This window comes from Phyllobates terribilis, unplaced genomic scaffold (genome assembly GCF_046119375.1).
Source record: "Phyllobates terribilis strain yellow unplaced genomic scaffold, ASM4611937v1 Scaffold_82__1_contigs__length_6685932, whole genome shotgun sequence".
In the NCBI taxonomy this organism is placed as follows: Eukaryota; Metazoa; Chordata; class Amphibia; order Anura; family Dendrobatidae; genus Phyllobates; species Phyllobates terribilis.
Genome location: NW_027362842.1, coordinates 2414735 through 2427501, shown reverse-complemented (window position 1 = coordinate 2427501; position 12767 = coordinate 2414735).

Here is a 12767-nt window from a genome sequence, read left to right as displayed (position 1 = left end):
GAATAAAAAGACAATATCAATGCCCCTTGGAAGAGTGGTGGAAGTGACAGTGGAATAAAAAGACAATATCAATGCCCCTTGGAAGAGTGGTGGAGGTTAGAGTGGAATAAAAAGACAATATCAATGCCCCTTGGAAGAGTGGTGGAGGTCGCAGTGGAATAAAAAGACAATATCAATGCCCCTTGGAAGAGTGGTGGAGGTCCCAGTCTAATAAAAAGACAATATCAATGCCCCTTGGAAGAGTAGTGGAGGTCCCAGTGGAATAAAATGACAATATCAATGCCCCTTGGAAGAGTGGTGGAGGTCGCAGTGGAATAAAAAGACAATATAAATGCCCCTTGGAAGAGTGGTGGAGGTTCCAGTGGAATAAAAAGACAATATCAATGCCCCTTGGAAGAGTGGTGGAGGTCGCAGTGGAATAAAAAGACAATATCAATCCTCCTTGGAAGAGTGGTGGAGGTCGCAGTGGAATAAAAAGACAATATCAATGCCCCTTGGAAGAGTGGTGGAAGTTACAGTGGAATAAAAAGACAATATCAATGCCCCTTGGAAGAGTGTATTGACACTTGGAAGAGTGGTGGAGGTCCCAGTGGAATAAACAGACAATATCAATGCCCCTTGGAAGAGTGGTGGAATTTACAGTGGAATAAAAAGACAATATCAATGCCCCTTGGAAGAGTGTTGGAGGTTACAGTGGAATAAAAAGACAATATCAATGCCCCTTGGAAGAGTGGTGGAGGTTGCAGTGAAATAAAAAGACAATATCAATGCCCCTTGGAAGAGTGGTGGAGTTCACTGTGGAATAAAAAGACAATATCAATGCCCCTTGGAAGAGTGGTGGAGGTTACACTGGAAAAAAAAGACAATATCAATGCCTCTTGGAAGAGTGGTGGAGGTCCCAGTCTAAAAAAAAGACAATATCAATGCCCCTTGGAAGAGTAGTGGAGGTCCCAGTGGAATAAAAAGACAATATCAATGCCCCTTGGAAAAGTGGTGGAAGTGACAGTGGAATAAAAAGACAATATCAATGTCCCTTGGAAGAGGGGTGGAGGTTACAGTGGAATAAAAAGACAATATCAATGCCCCTTGGAAGAGTGGCGGAGGTCCCAGTCTAATAAAAAGACAATATCAATGCCCCTTGGAAGAGTAGTGGAGGTCCCAGTGGAATAAAAAGACAATATCAATGCCCCTTGGAAGAGTGGTGGAGGTCGCAGTGGAATAAAAAGACAATATCAATGCCCCTTGGAAGAGTGGTGGAGGTTCCAGTGGAATAAAAAGACAATATCAATGCCCCTTGGAAGAGTGGTGGAGGTCGCAGTGGAATAAAAAGACAATATCAATCCTCCTTGGAATAGTGGTGGAGGTCGCAGTGGAATAAAAAGACAATATCAATGCCCCTTGGAAGAGTGGTGGAAGTTACAGTGGAATAAAAAGACAATATCAATGCCCCTTGGAAGAGTGGTGGAGTTCGCAGAGGAATAAAAAGACAATATTATTGACACTTGGAAGAGTGGTGGAGGTCCCAGTGGAATAAAAAGACAATATCAATGCCCCTTGGAAGAGTGGTGGAGGTTACAGTGGAATAAAAAGACAATATCAATGCCCCTTGGAAGAGTGGTGGAGGTCGCAGTGGAATAAAAAGACAATATCAATGCCCCTTGGAAGAGTGATGGAGGTCCCAGTGGAATAGAAAGACAATATCAATGACCCTTGGAAGAGACGTGGAGATCACAGTAGCTTAACAAGACGATTTTAATGCCCCTTGGAAGAGACGTGGAGTTCAAAGTGGTTTAACAAGACAGTTTTAATGCCCCTTGGAAGAGACGTGGAGTGAAGATTGGTTTAACAAGACGGTTTTAATGCTCCTTGGAAAGGATGTGGAGGTACCAGTGGAATTAAAAGACAATATCATTGCCCCTTGGAAGAGTGGTGGATTTCCCAGTGGAATAAAAAGACAATATCAATGCCTCTTGGAAGAGTGGTGGAGGTCGCAGTGGAATAAAAAGTTAATATCAAAGCAACTTGGAAGAGTGGTGGAGGTCCCAGTGGAATAAAATGACAATATCAATGCCCCTTGGAGGAGTGGTGGACGTTACAGTGGAATAAAAAGACAATATCAATGCCCCTTGGAAGAGTGGTGGAGGTCGCAGTAGAATAAAAAGACAATATCAATGCCCCTTGGAAGAGTGGTGGAGGTACCAGTGGAATAAAAAGACAATATCAATGCCCCTTGGAAGAGTGGTGGAGGTCGCAGTCGAATAAAAAGACAATATCAATGCCCCTTGGAAAAGGGGTGGAGGTCCCAGTGGAATAAAAAGACAATATCAATGCCCTCGGAAGAGTGGTGGAGGTTACAATGGAATAAAAATACAATATCAATGCCCCTTGGAAGAGTGGTGGAGGTCACAGTGGAATAAAAAGTTAATATTAATGACACTTGAAAGAGTGGTGGAGGTCCCTGTGGAATAAAAAGACAATATCAATACCCCTTGGATGAGTGGTGGAGGTTACAGTGGAATAAAAAGACAATATCAATGCCCCTTGGAAGAGTGGTGGAGGTCGCAGTAGAATAAAAAGACAATATCAATGCCCCTTGGAAGAGTGGTGGAGGTCCCAGTGGAATAAAAAGACAATATCAATGCACCTTGGAAGAGTGGTGGAGGTTACAGTGGAATAAAAAGACAATATCAATGCCCCTTGGAAAAGTGGTGGAGGACGCAGTAGAATAAGAAGACAATATCAATGCCCCTTGGAAGAGTAATGGAGGTCCCAGTGGAATAAAAAGACAATATCATTGCCCCTTGGAAGAGTGGTGGAGGTCGCAGTGGAATAAAAAGACAATATCAATGCCCCTTGGAAGAGTGGTGGAGGTCCCAGTGGAATAAAAAGACAATATCAATGCCCCTTGGAAGAGTGGTGGAGGTTACAGTGGAATAAAAAGACAATATCAATGCCTCTTGGAAGAGTGGTGGAGGTCGCAGTGGAATAAAAAGACAATATCAATCCTCTTTGGAAGAGTGGTGGAGGTCGCAGTGGAATAAAAAGACAATATCAATGCCCCTTGGAAGAGTGGTGGAAGTTAAAGTGGAATAAAAAGACAATATCAATGCCCCTTGGAAGAGTGGTGGAGTTCGCAGGGGAATAAAAAGACAATATTAATGCCACTTGGAAGAGTGGTGGAGGTCCCAGTGGAATAAAAAGACAATATCAATGCCCCTTGGAAGAGTGGTGGAAGTGACAGTGGAATAAAAAGACAATATCAATGCCCCTTGGAAGAGTGGTGGAGGTTAGAGTGGAATAAAAAGACAATATCAATGCCCCTTGGAAGAGTGGTGGAGGTCGCAGTGGAATAAAAAGACAATATCAATGCCCCTTGGAAGAGTGGTGGAGGTCCCAGTCTAATAAAAAGACAATATCAATGCCCCTTGGAAGAGTAGTGGAGGTCCCAGTGGAATAAAATGACAATATCAATGCCCCTTGGAAGAGTGGTGGAGGTCGCAGTGGAATAAAAAGACAATATAAATGCCCCTTGGAAGAGTGGTGGAGGTTCCAGTGGAATAAAAAGACAATATCAATGCTCCTTGGAAGAGTGGTGGAGGTCGCAGTGGAATAAAAAGACAATATCAATCCTCCTTGGAAGAGTGGTGGAGGTCGCAGTGGAATAAAAAGACAATATCAATGCCCCTTGGAAGAGTCCTGGAAGTTACAGTGGAATAAAAAGACAATATCAATGCCCCTTGGAAGAGTGTATTGACACTTGGAAGAGTGGTGGAGGTCCCAGTGGAATAAAAAGACAATATCAATGCCCCTTGGAAGAGTGGTGAAATTTACAGTGGAATAAAAAGACAATATCAATGCCCCTTGGAAGAGTGTTGGAGGTTACAGTGGAATAAAAAGACAATATCAATGCCCCTTGGAAGAGTGGTGGAGGTCGCAGTGAAATAAAAAGACAATATCAATGCCCCTTGGAAGAGTGGTGGAGTTCACTGTGGAATAAAAAGACAATATCAATGCCCCTTGGAAGAGTGGTGGAGGTTACACTGGAAAAAAAAGACAATATCAATGCCTCTTGGAAGAGTGGTGGTGGTCGCAGTAGTATAAAAGGACAATATCAATGCCCCTTGGAAGAGTGGTGGAGGTCCCAGTGGAATAAAAAGACAATATCAATGCCCCTTGGAAGAGTGGTGGAGGTCGCAGTGGAATAAAAAGACAATACCAATGCCCCTTGGAAGAGTTCTGAAGGTCATAGTGGAATAAAAAGACAATATCAATGCCCCTTGGAAGAGTGGTGGAGGTCCCAGTGGAATAAAAAGACAATATAAATGCCCCTTGGAAGAGTGGTGGAGGTTACAGTAGAATAAAAAGACAATATCAATGCCCCTTGGAAGAGTGGTGAAGGTCGCAGTGTAATAAAAAGACAATATCAATGACCCTTGGAAGAGTGGTGGAGTTCCCAGTGGAATAGAAAGACAATATCAATGACCCTTGGAAGAGACGTGGAGGTCACAGTAGCTTAACAAGACGATTTTAATTCCCTTTGGAAGAGTCGGGGAGTTAAGATTGGTTTAACAAGACGGTTTTAATGCTCCTTGGAAGGGTTGTGGAGGTACCAGTGGAATTAAAAGACAATATCATTGCCCCTTGGAAGAGTGGTGGTTTTCCCAGTGGAATAAAAAGACAATATCAATGCCCCTTGGAAGAGTGGTGGAGGTCGCAGTGGAATAAAAAGTTAATACCAATGCCCCTTGGAAGAGTGGTGGAGGTCGCAGTGGAATAAAAAGACAATATCAATGCCCCTTGGAAGAGTGATGGAGGTCCCAGTGGATTAAAAAGACAATATCAATGCCCCTTGGAAGAGTGGTGGAGGTCACAGTGGAATAAAAAGACAATATCAATGCCCCTTGGAAGAGTGGTGGAGGTTCCAGTGGAATAAAAAGACAATATCAATGACCCTTGGAAGAGTGGTGGAGGTCGCAGTGGAATAAAAAGACAATATCAATCCTCCTTGGAAGAGTGGTGGAGGTCGCAGTGGAATAAAAAGACAATATCAATGCCCCTTGGAAGAGTGGTGGAGGTCACTGTGGAATAAAAAACCAATATCAATGCCCCTTGGAAGAGTGGTGGAGGTCGCAGTAGAATAAAAAGACAATATCAATGCCCCTTGGAAGAGTGGTGGAGGTTACAGTGGAATAAAAAGACTATACCAATGCCCCTTGGAAGAGTTCTGAAGGTCACAGTGGAATAAAAAGACAATATCAATGCCCCTTGGAAGAGTGGTGGAGGTCCCAGTGGAATAAAAAGACAATATCAATGACCCTTGGAAGAGATGTGGAGGTCACAGTAGCTTAACAAGACCATTTTAATGCCCCTTGCAAGAGACGTGGAGTTCAAAGTGGTTTAACAAGACAGTTTTAATGCCCCTTGGAAGAGACGTGGAGTGAAGATTGGTTTAACAAGACGGTTTTAATGCTCCTTGGAAAGGATGTGGAGGTACCAGTGGAATTAAAAGACAATATCATTGCCCCTTGGAAGAGTGGTGGATTTCCCAGTGGAATAAAAAGACAATATCAATGCCCCTTGGAAGAGTGGTGGAGGTCGCAGTGGAATAAAAAGTTAATATCAAAGCAACTTGGAAGAGTGGTGGAGGTCCCAGTGGAATAAAATGACAATATCAATGCCCCTTGGAGGAGTGGTGGAGGTTACAGTGGAATAAAAAGACAATATCAATGCCCCTTGGAAGAGTGGTGGAGGTCGCAGAAGAATAAAAAGACAATATCAATGCCCCTTGGAAGAGTGGTGGAGGTACCAGTGGAATAAAAAGACAATATCAATGCTCCTTGGAAGAGTGGTGGAGGTCGCAGTCGAATAAAAAGACAATATCAATGCCCCTTGGAAAAGGGGTGGAGGTCCCAGTGGAATAAAAAGACAATATCAATGCCCTCGGAAGAGTGGTGGAGGTTACAATGGAATAAAAATACAATATCAATGCCCCTTGGAAGAGTGGTGGAGGTCACAGTGGAATAAAAAGTTAATATTAATGACACTTGAAAGAGTGGTGGAGGTCCCTGTGGAATAAAAAGACAATATCAATACCCCTTGGATGAGTGGTGGAGGTTACAGTGGAATAAAAAGACAATATCAATGCCCCTTGGAAGAGTGGTGGAGGTCGCAGTAGAATAAAAAGACAATATCAATGCCCCTTGGAAGAGTGGTGGAGGTCCCAGTGGAATAAAAAGACAATATCAATGCACCTTGGAAGAGTGGTGGACGTTACAGTGGAATAAAAAGACAATATCAATGCCCCTTGGAAAAGTGGTGGAGGACGCAGTAGAATAAGAAGACAATATCAATGCCCCTTGGAAGAGTAATGGAGGTCCCAGTGGAATAAAAAGACAATATCATTGCCCCTTGGAAGAGTGGTGGAGGTCGCAGTGGAATAAAAAGACAATATCAATGCCCCTTGGAAGAGTGATGGAGGTCCCAGTGGAATAAAAAGACAATATCAATGCCCCTTGGAAGAGTGGTGGAGGTTACAGTGGAATAAAAAGACAATATCAATGCCTCTTGGAAGAGTGGTGGAGGTCGCAGTGGAATAAAAAGACAATATCAATCCTCTTTGGAAGAGTGGTGGAGGTCGCAGTGGAATAAAAAGACAATATCAATGCCCCTTGGAAGAGTGGTGGAAGTTAAAGTGGAATAAAAAGACAATATCAATGCCCCTTGGAAGAGTGGTGGAGTTCGCAGGGGAATAAAAAGACAATATTAATGCCACTTGGAAGAGTGGTGGAGGTCCCAGTGGAATAAAAAGACAATATCAATGCCCCTTGGAAGAGTGGTGGAAGTGACAGTGGAATAAAAAGACAATATCAATGCCCCTTGGAAGAGTGGTGGAGGTTAGAGTGGAATAAAAAGACAATATCAATGCCCCTTGGAAGAGTGGTGGAGGTCGCAGTGGAATAAAAAGACAATATCAATGCCCCTTGGAAGAGTGGTGAAATTTACAGTGGAATAAAAAGACAATATCAATGCCCCTTGGAAGAGTGTTGGAGGTTACAGTGGAATAAAAAGACAATATCAATGCCCCTTGGAAGAGTGGTGGAGGTCGCAGTGAAATAAAAAGACAATATCAATGCCCCTTGGAAGAGTGGTGGAGTTCACTGTGGAATAAAAAGACAATATCAATGCCCCTTGGAAGAGTGGTGGAGGTTACACTGGAAAAAAAAGACAATATCAATGCCTCTTGGAAGAGTGGTGGTGGTCGCAGTAGTATAAAAGGACAATATCAATGCCCCTTGGAAGAGTGGTGGAGGTCCCAGTGGAATAAAAAGACAATATCAATGCCCCTTGGAAGAGTGGTGGAGGTCGCAGTGGAATAAAAAGACAATACCAATGCCCCTTGGAAGAGTTCTGAAGGTCATAGTGGAATAAAAAGACAATATCAATGCCCCTTGGAAGAGTGGTGGAGGTCCCAGTGGAATAAAAAGACAATATAAATGCCCCTTGGAAGAGTGGTGGAGGTTACAGTAGAATAAAAAGACAATATCAATGCCCCTTGGAAGAGTGGTGAAGGTCGCAGTGTAATAAAAAGACAATATCAATGACCCTTGGAAGAGTGGTGGAGTTCCCAGTGGAATAGAAAGACAATATCAATGACCCTTGGAAGAGACGTGGAGGTCACAGTAGCTTAACAAGACGATTTTAATTCCCTTTGGAAGAGTCGGGGAGTTAAGATTGGTTTAACAAGACGGTTTTAATGCTCCTTGGAAGGGTTGTGGAGGTACCAGTGGAATTAAAAGACAATATCATTGCCCCTTGGAAGAGTGGTGGTTTTCCCAGTGGAATAAAAAGACAATATCAATGCCCCTTGGAAGAGTGGTGGAGGTCGCAGTGGAATAAAAAGTTAATACCAATGCCCCTTGGAAGAGTGGTGGAGGTCGCAGTGGAATAAAAAGACAATATCAATGCCCCTTGGAAGAGTGATGGAGGTCCCAGTGGATTAAAAAGACAATATCAATGCCCCTTGGAAGAGTGGTGGAGGTCACAGTGGAATAAAAAGACAATATCAATGCCCCTTGGAAGAGTGGTGGAGGTTCCAGTGGAATAAAAAGACAATATCAATGACCCTTGGAAGAGTGGTGGAGGTCGCAGTGGAATAAAAAGACAATATCAATCCTCCTTGGAAGAGTGGTGGAGGTCGCAGTGGAATAAAAAGACAATATCAATGCCCCTTGGAAGAGTGGTGGAGGTCACTGTGGAATAAAAAACCAATATCAATGCCCCTTGGAAGAGTGGTGGAGGTCGCAGTAGAATAAAAAGACAATATCAATGCCCCTTGGAAGAGTGGTGGAGGTTACAGTGGAATAAAAAGACTATACCAATGCCCCTTGGAAGAGTTCTGAAGGTCACAGTGGAATAAAAAGACAATATCAATGCCCCTTGGAAGAGTGGTGGAGGTCCCAGTGGAATAAAAAGACAATATCAATGACCCTTGGAAGAGATGTGGAGGTCACAGTAGCTTAACAAGACCATTTTAATGCCCCTTGCAAGAGACGTGGAGTTCAAAGTGGTTTAACAAGACAGTTTTAATGCCCCTTGGAAGAGACGTGGAGTGAAGATTGGTTTAACAAGACGGTTTTAATGCTCCTTGGAAAGGATGTGGAGGTACCAGTGGAATTAAAAGACAATATCATTGCCCCTTGGAAGAGTGGTGGATTTCCCAGTGGAATAAAAAGACAATATCAATGCCCCTTGGAAGAGTGGTGGAGGTCGCAGTGGAATAAAAAGTTAATATCAAAGCAACTTGGAAGAGTGGTGGAGGTCCCAGTGGAATAAAATGACAATATCAATGCCCCTTGGAGGAGTGGTGGAGGTTACAGTGGAATAAAAAGACAATATCAATGCCCCTTGGAAGAGTGGTGGAGGTCGCAGAAGAATAAAAAGACAATATCAATGCCCCTTGGAAGAGTGGTGGAGGTACCAGTGGAATAAAAAGACAATATCAATGCTCCTTGGAAGAGTGGTGGAGGTCGCAGTCGAATAAAAAGACAATATCAATGCCCCTTGGAAAAGGGGTGGAGGTCCCAGTGGAATAAAAAGACAATATCAATGCCCTCGGAAGAGTGGTGGAGGTTACAATGGAATAAAAATACAATATCAATGCCCCTTGGAAGAGTGGTGGAGGTCACAGTGGAATAAAAAGTTAATATTAATGACACTTGAAAGAGTGGTGGAGGTCCCTGTGGAATAAAAAGACAATATCAATACCCCTTGGATGAGTGGTGGAGGTTACAGTGGAATAAAAAGACAATATCAATGCCCCTTGGAAGAGTGGTGGAGGTCGCAGTAGAATAAAAAGACAATATCAATGCCCCTTGGAAGAGTGGTGGAGGTCCCAGTGGAATAAAAAGACAATATCAATGCACCTTGGAAGAGTGGTGGACGTTACAGTGGAATAAAAAGACAATATCAATGCCCCTTGGAAAAGTGGTGGAGGACGCAGTAGAATAAGAAGACAATATCAATGCCCCTTGGAAGAGTAATGGAGGTCCCAGTGGAATAAAAAGACAATATCATTGCCCCTTGGAAGAGTGGTGGAGGTCGCAGGGGAATAAAAAGACAATATTAATGCCACTTGGAAGAGTGGTGGAGGTCCCAGTGGAATAAAAAGACAATATCAATGCCCCTTGGAAGAGTGGTGGAAGTGACAGTGGAATAAAAAGACAATATCAATGCCCCTTGGAAGAGTGGTGGAGGTTAGAGTGGAATAAAAAGACAATATCAATGCCCCTTGGAAGAGTGGTGGAGGTCGCAGTGGAATAAAAAGACAATATCAATGCCCCTTGGAAGAGTGGTGAAATTTACAGTGGAATAAAAAGACAATATCAATGCCCCTTGGAAGAGTGTTGGAGGTTACAGTGGAATAAAAAGACAATATCAATGCCCCTTGGAAGAGTGGTGGAGGTCGCAGTGAAATAAAAAGACAATATCAATGCCCCTTGGAAGAGTGGTGGAGTTCACTGTGGAATAAAAAGACAATATCAATGCCCCTTGGAAGAGTGGTGGAGGTTACACTGGAAAAAAAAGACAATATCAATGCCTCTTGGAAGAGTGGTGGTGGTCGCAGTAGTATAAAAGGACAATATCAATGCCCCTTGGAAGAGTGGTGGAGGTCCCAGTGGAATAAAAAGACAATATCAATGCCCCTTGGAAGAGTGGTGGAGGTCGCAGTGGAATAAAAAGACAATACCAATGCCCCTTGGAAGAGTTCTGAAGGTCATAGTGGAATAAAAAGACAATATCAATGCCCCTTGGAAGAGTGGTGGAGGTCCCAGTGGAATAAAAAGACAATATAAATGCCCCTTGGAAGAGTGGTGGAGGTTACAGTAGAATAAAAAGATAATATCAATGCCCCTTGGAAGAGTGGTGAAGGTCGCAGTGTAATAAAAAGACAATATCAATGACCCTTGGAAGAGTGGTGGAGTTCCCAGTGGAATAGAAAGACAATATCAATGACCCTTGGAAGAGACGTGGAGGTCACAGTAGCTTAACAAGACGATTTTAATTCCCTTTGGAAGAGTCGGGGAGTTAAGATTGGTTTAACAAGACGGTTTTAATGCTCCTTGGAAGGGTTGTGGAGGTACCAGTGGAATTAAAAGACAATATCATTGCCCCTTGGAAGAGTGGTGGTTTTCCCAGTGGAATAAAAAGACAATATCAATGCCCCTTGGAAGAGTGGTGGAGGTCGCAGTGGAATAAAAAGTTAATACCAATGCCCCTTGGAAGAGTGGTGGAGGTCGCAGTGGAATAAAAAGACAATATCAATGCCCCTTGGAAGAGTGATGGAGGTCCCAGTGGATTAAAAAGACAATATCAATGCCCCTTGGAAGAGTGGTGGAGGTCACAGTGGAATAAAAAGACAATATCAATGCCCCTTGGAAGAGTGGTGGAGGTTCCAGTGGAATAAAAAGACAATATCAATGACCCTTGGAAGAGTGGTGGAGTTCGCAGTGGAATAAAAAGACAATATCAATCCTCCTTGGAAGAGTGGTGGAGGTCGCAGTGGAATAAAAAGACAATATCAATGCCCCTTGGAAGAGTGGTGGAGGTCACTGTGGAATAAAAAACCAATATCAATGCCCCTTGGAAGAGTGGTGGAGGTCGCAGTAGAATAAAAAGACAATATCAATGCCCCTTGGAAGAGTGGTGGAGGTTACAGTGGAATAAAAAGACTATACCAATGCCCCTTGGAAGAGTTCTGAAGGTCACAGTGGAATAAAAAGACAATATCAATGCCCCTTGGAAGAGTGGTGGAGGTCCCAGTGGAATAAAAAGACAATATCAATGACCCTTGGAAGAGATGTGGAGGTCACAGTAGCTTAACAAGACCATTTTAATGCCCCTTGCAAGAGACGTGGAGTTCAAAGTGGTTTAACAAGACAGTTTTAATGCCCCTTGGAAGAGACGTGGAGTGAAGATTGGTTTAACAAGACGGTTTTAATGCTCCTTGGAAAGGATGTGGAGGTACCAGTGGAATTAAAAGACAATATCATTGCCCCTTGGAAGAGTGGTGGATTTCCCAGTGGAATAAAAAGACAATATCAATGCCCCTTGGAAGAGTGGTGGAGGTCGCAGTGGAATAAAAAGTTAATATCAAAGCAACTTGGAAGAGTGGTGGAGGTCCCAGTGGAATAAAATGACAATATCAATGCCCCTTGGAGGAGTGGTGGAGGTTACAGTGGAATAAAAAGACAATATCAATGCCCCTTGGAAGAGTGGTGGAGGTCGCAGAAGAATAAAAAGACAATATCAATGCCCCTTGGAAGAGTGGTGGAGGTACCAGTGGAATAAAAAGACAATATCAATGCTCCTTGGAAGAGTGGTGGAGGTCGCAGTCGAATAAAAAGACAATATCAATGCCCCTTGGAAAAGGGGTGGAGGTCCCAGTGGAATAAAAAGACAATATCAATGCCCTCGGAAGAGTGGTGGAGGTTACAATGGAATAAAAATACAATATCAATGCCCCTTGGAAGAGTGGTGGAGGTCACAGTGGAATAAAAAGTTAATATTAATGACACTTGAAAGAGTGGTGGAGGTCCCTGTGGAATAAAAAGACAATATCAATACCCCTTGGATGAGTGGTGGAGGTTACAGTGGAATAAAAAGACAATATCAATGCCCCTTGGAAGAGTGGTGGAGGTCGCAGTAGAATAAAAAGACAATATCAATGCCCCTTGGAAGAGTGGTGGAGGTCCCAGTGGAATAAAAAGACAATATCAATGCACCTTGGAAGAGTGGTGGACGTTACAGTGGAATAAAAAGACAATATCAATGCCCCTTGGAAAAGTGGTGGAGGACGCAGTAGAATAAGAAGACAATATCAATGCCCCTTGGAAGAGTAATGGAGGTCCCAGTGGAATAAAAAGACAATATCATTGCCCCTTGGAAGAGTGGTGGAGGTCGCAGTGGAATAAAAAGACAATATCAATGCCCCTTGGAAGAGTGATGGAGGTCCCAGTGGAATAAAAAGACAATATCAATGCCCCTTGGAAGAGTGGTGGAGGTTACAGTGGAATAAAAAGACAATATCAATGCCTCTTGGAAGAGTGGTGGAGGTCGCAGTGGAATAAAAAGACAATATCAATCCTCTTTGGAAGAGTGGTGGAGGTCGCAGTGGAATAAAAAGACAATATCAATGCCCCTTGGAAGAGTGGTGGAAGTTAAAGTGGAATAAAAAGACAATATCAATGCCCCTTGGAAGAGTGGTGGAG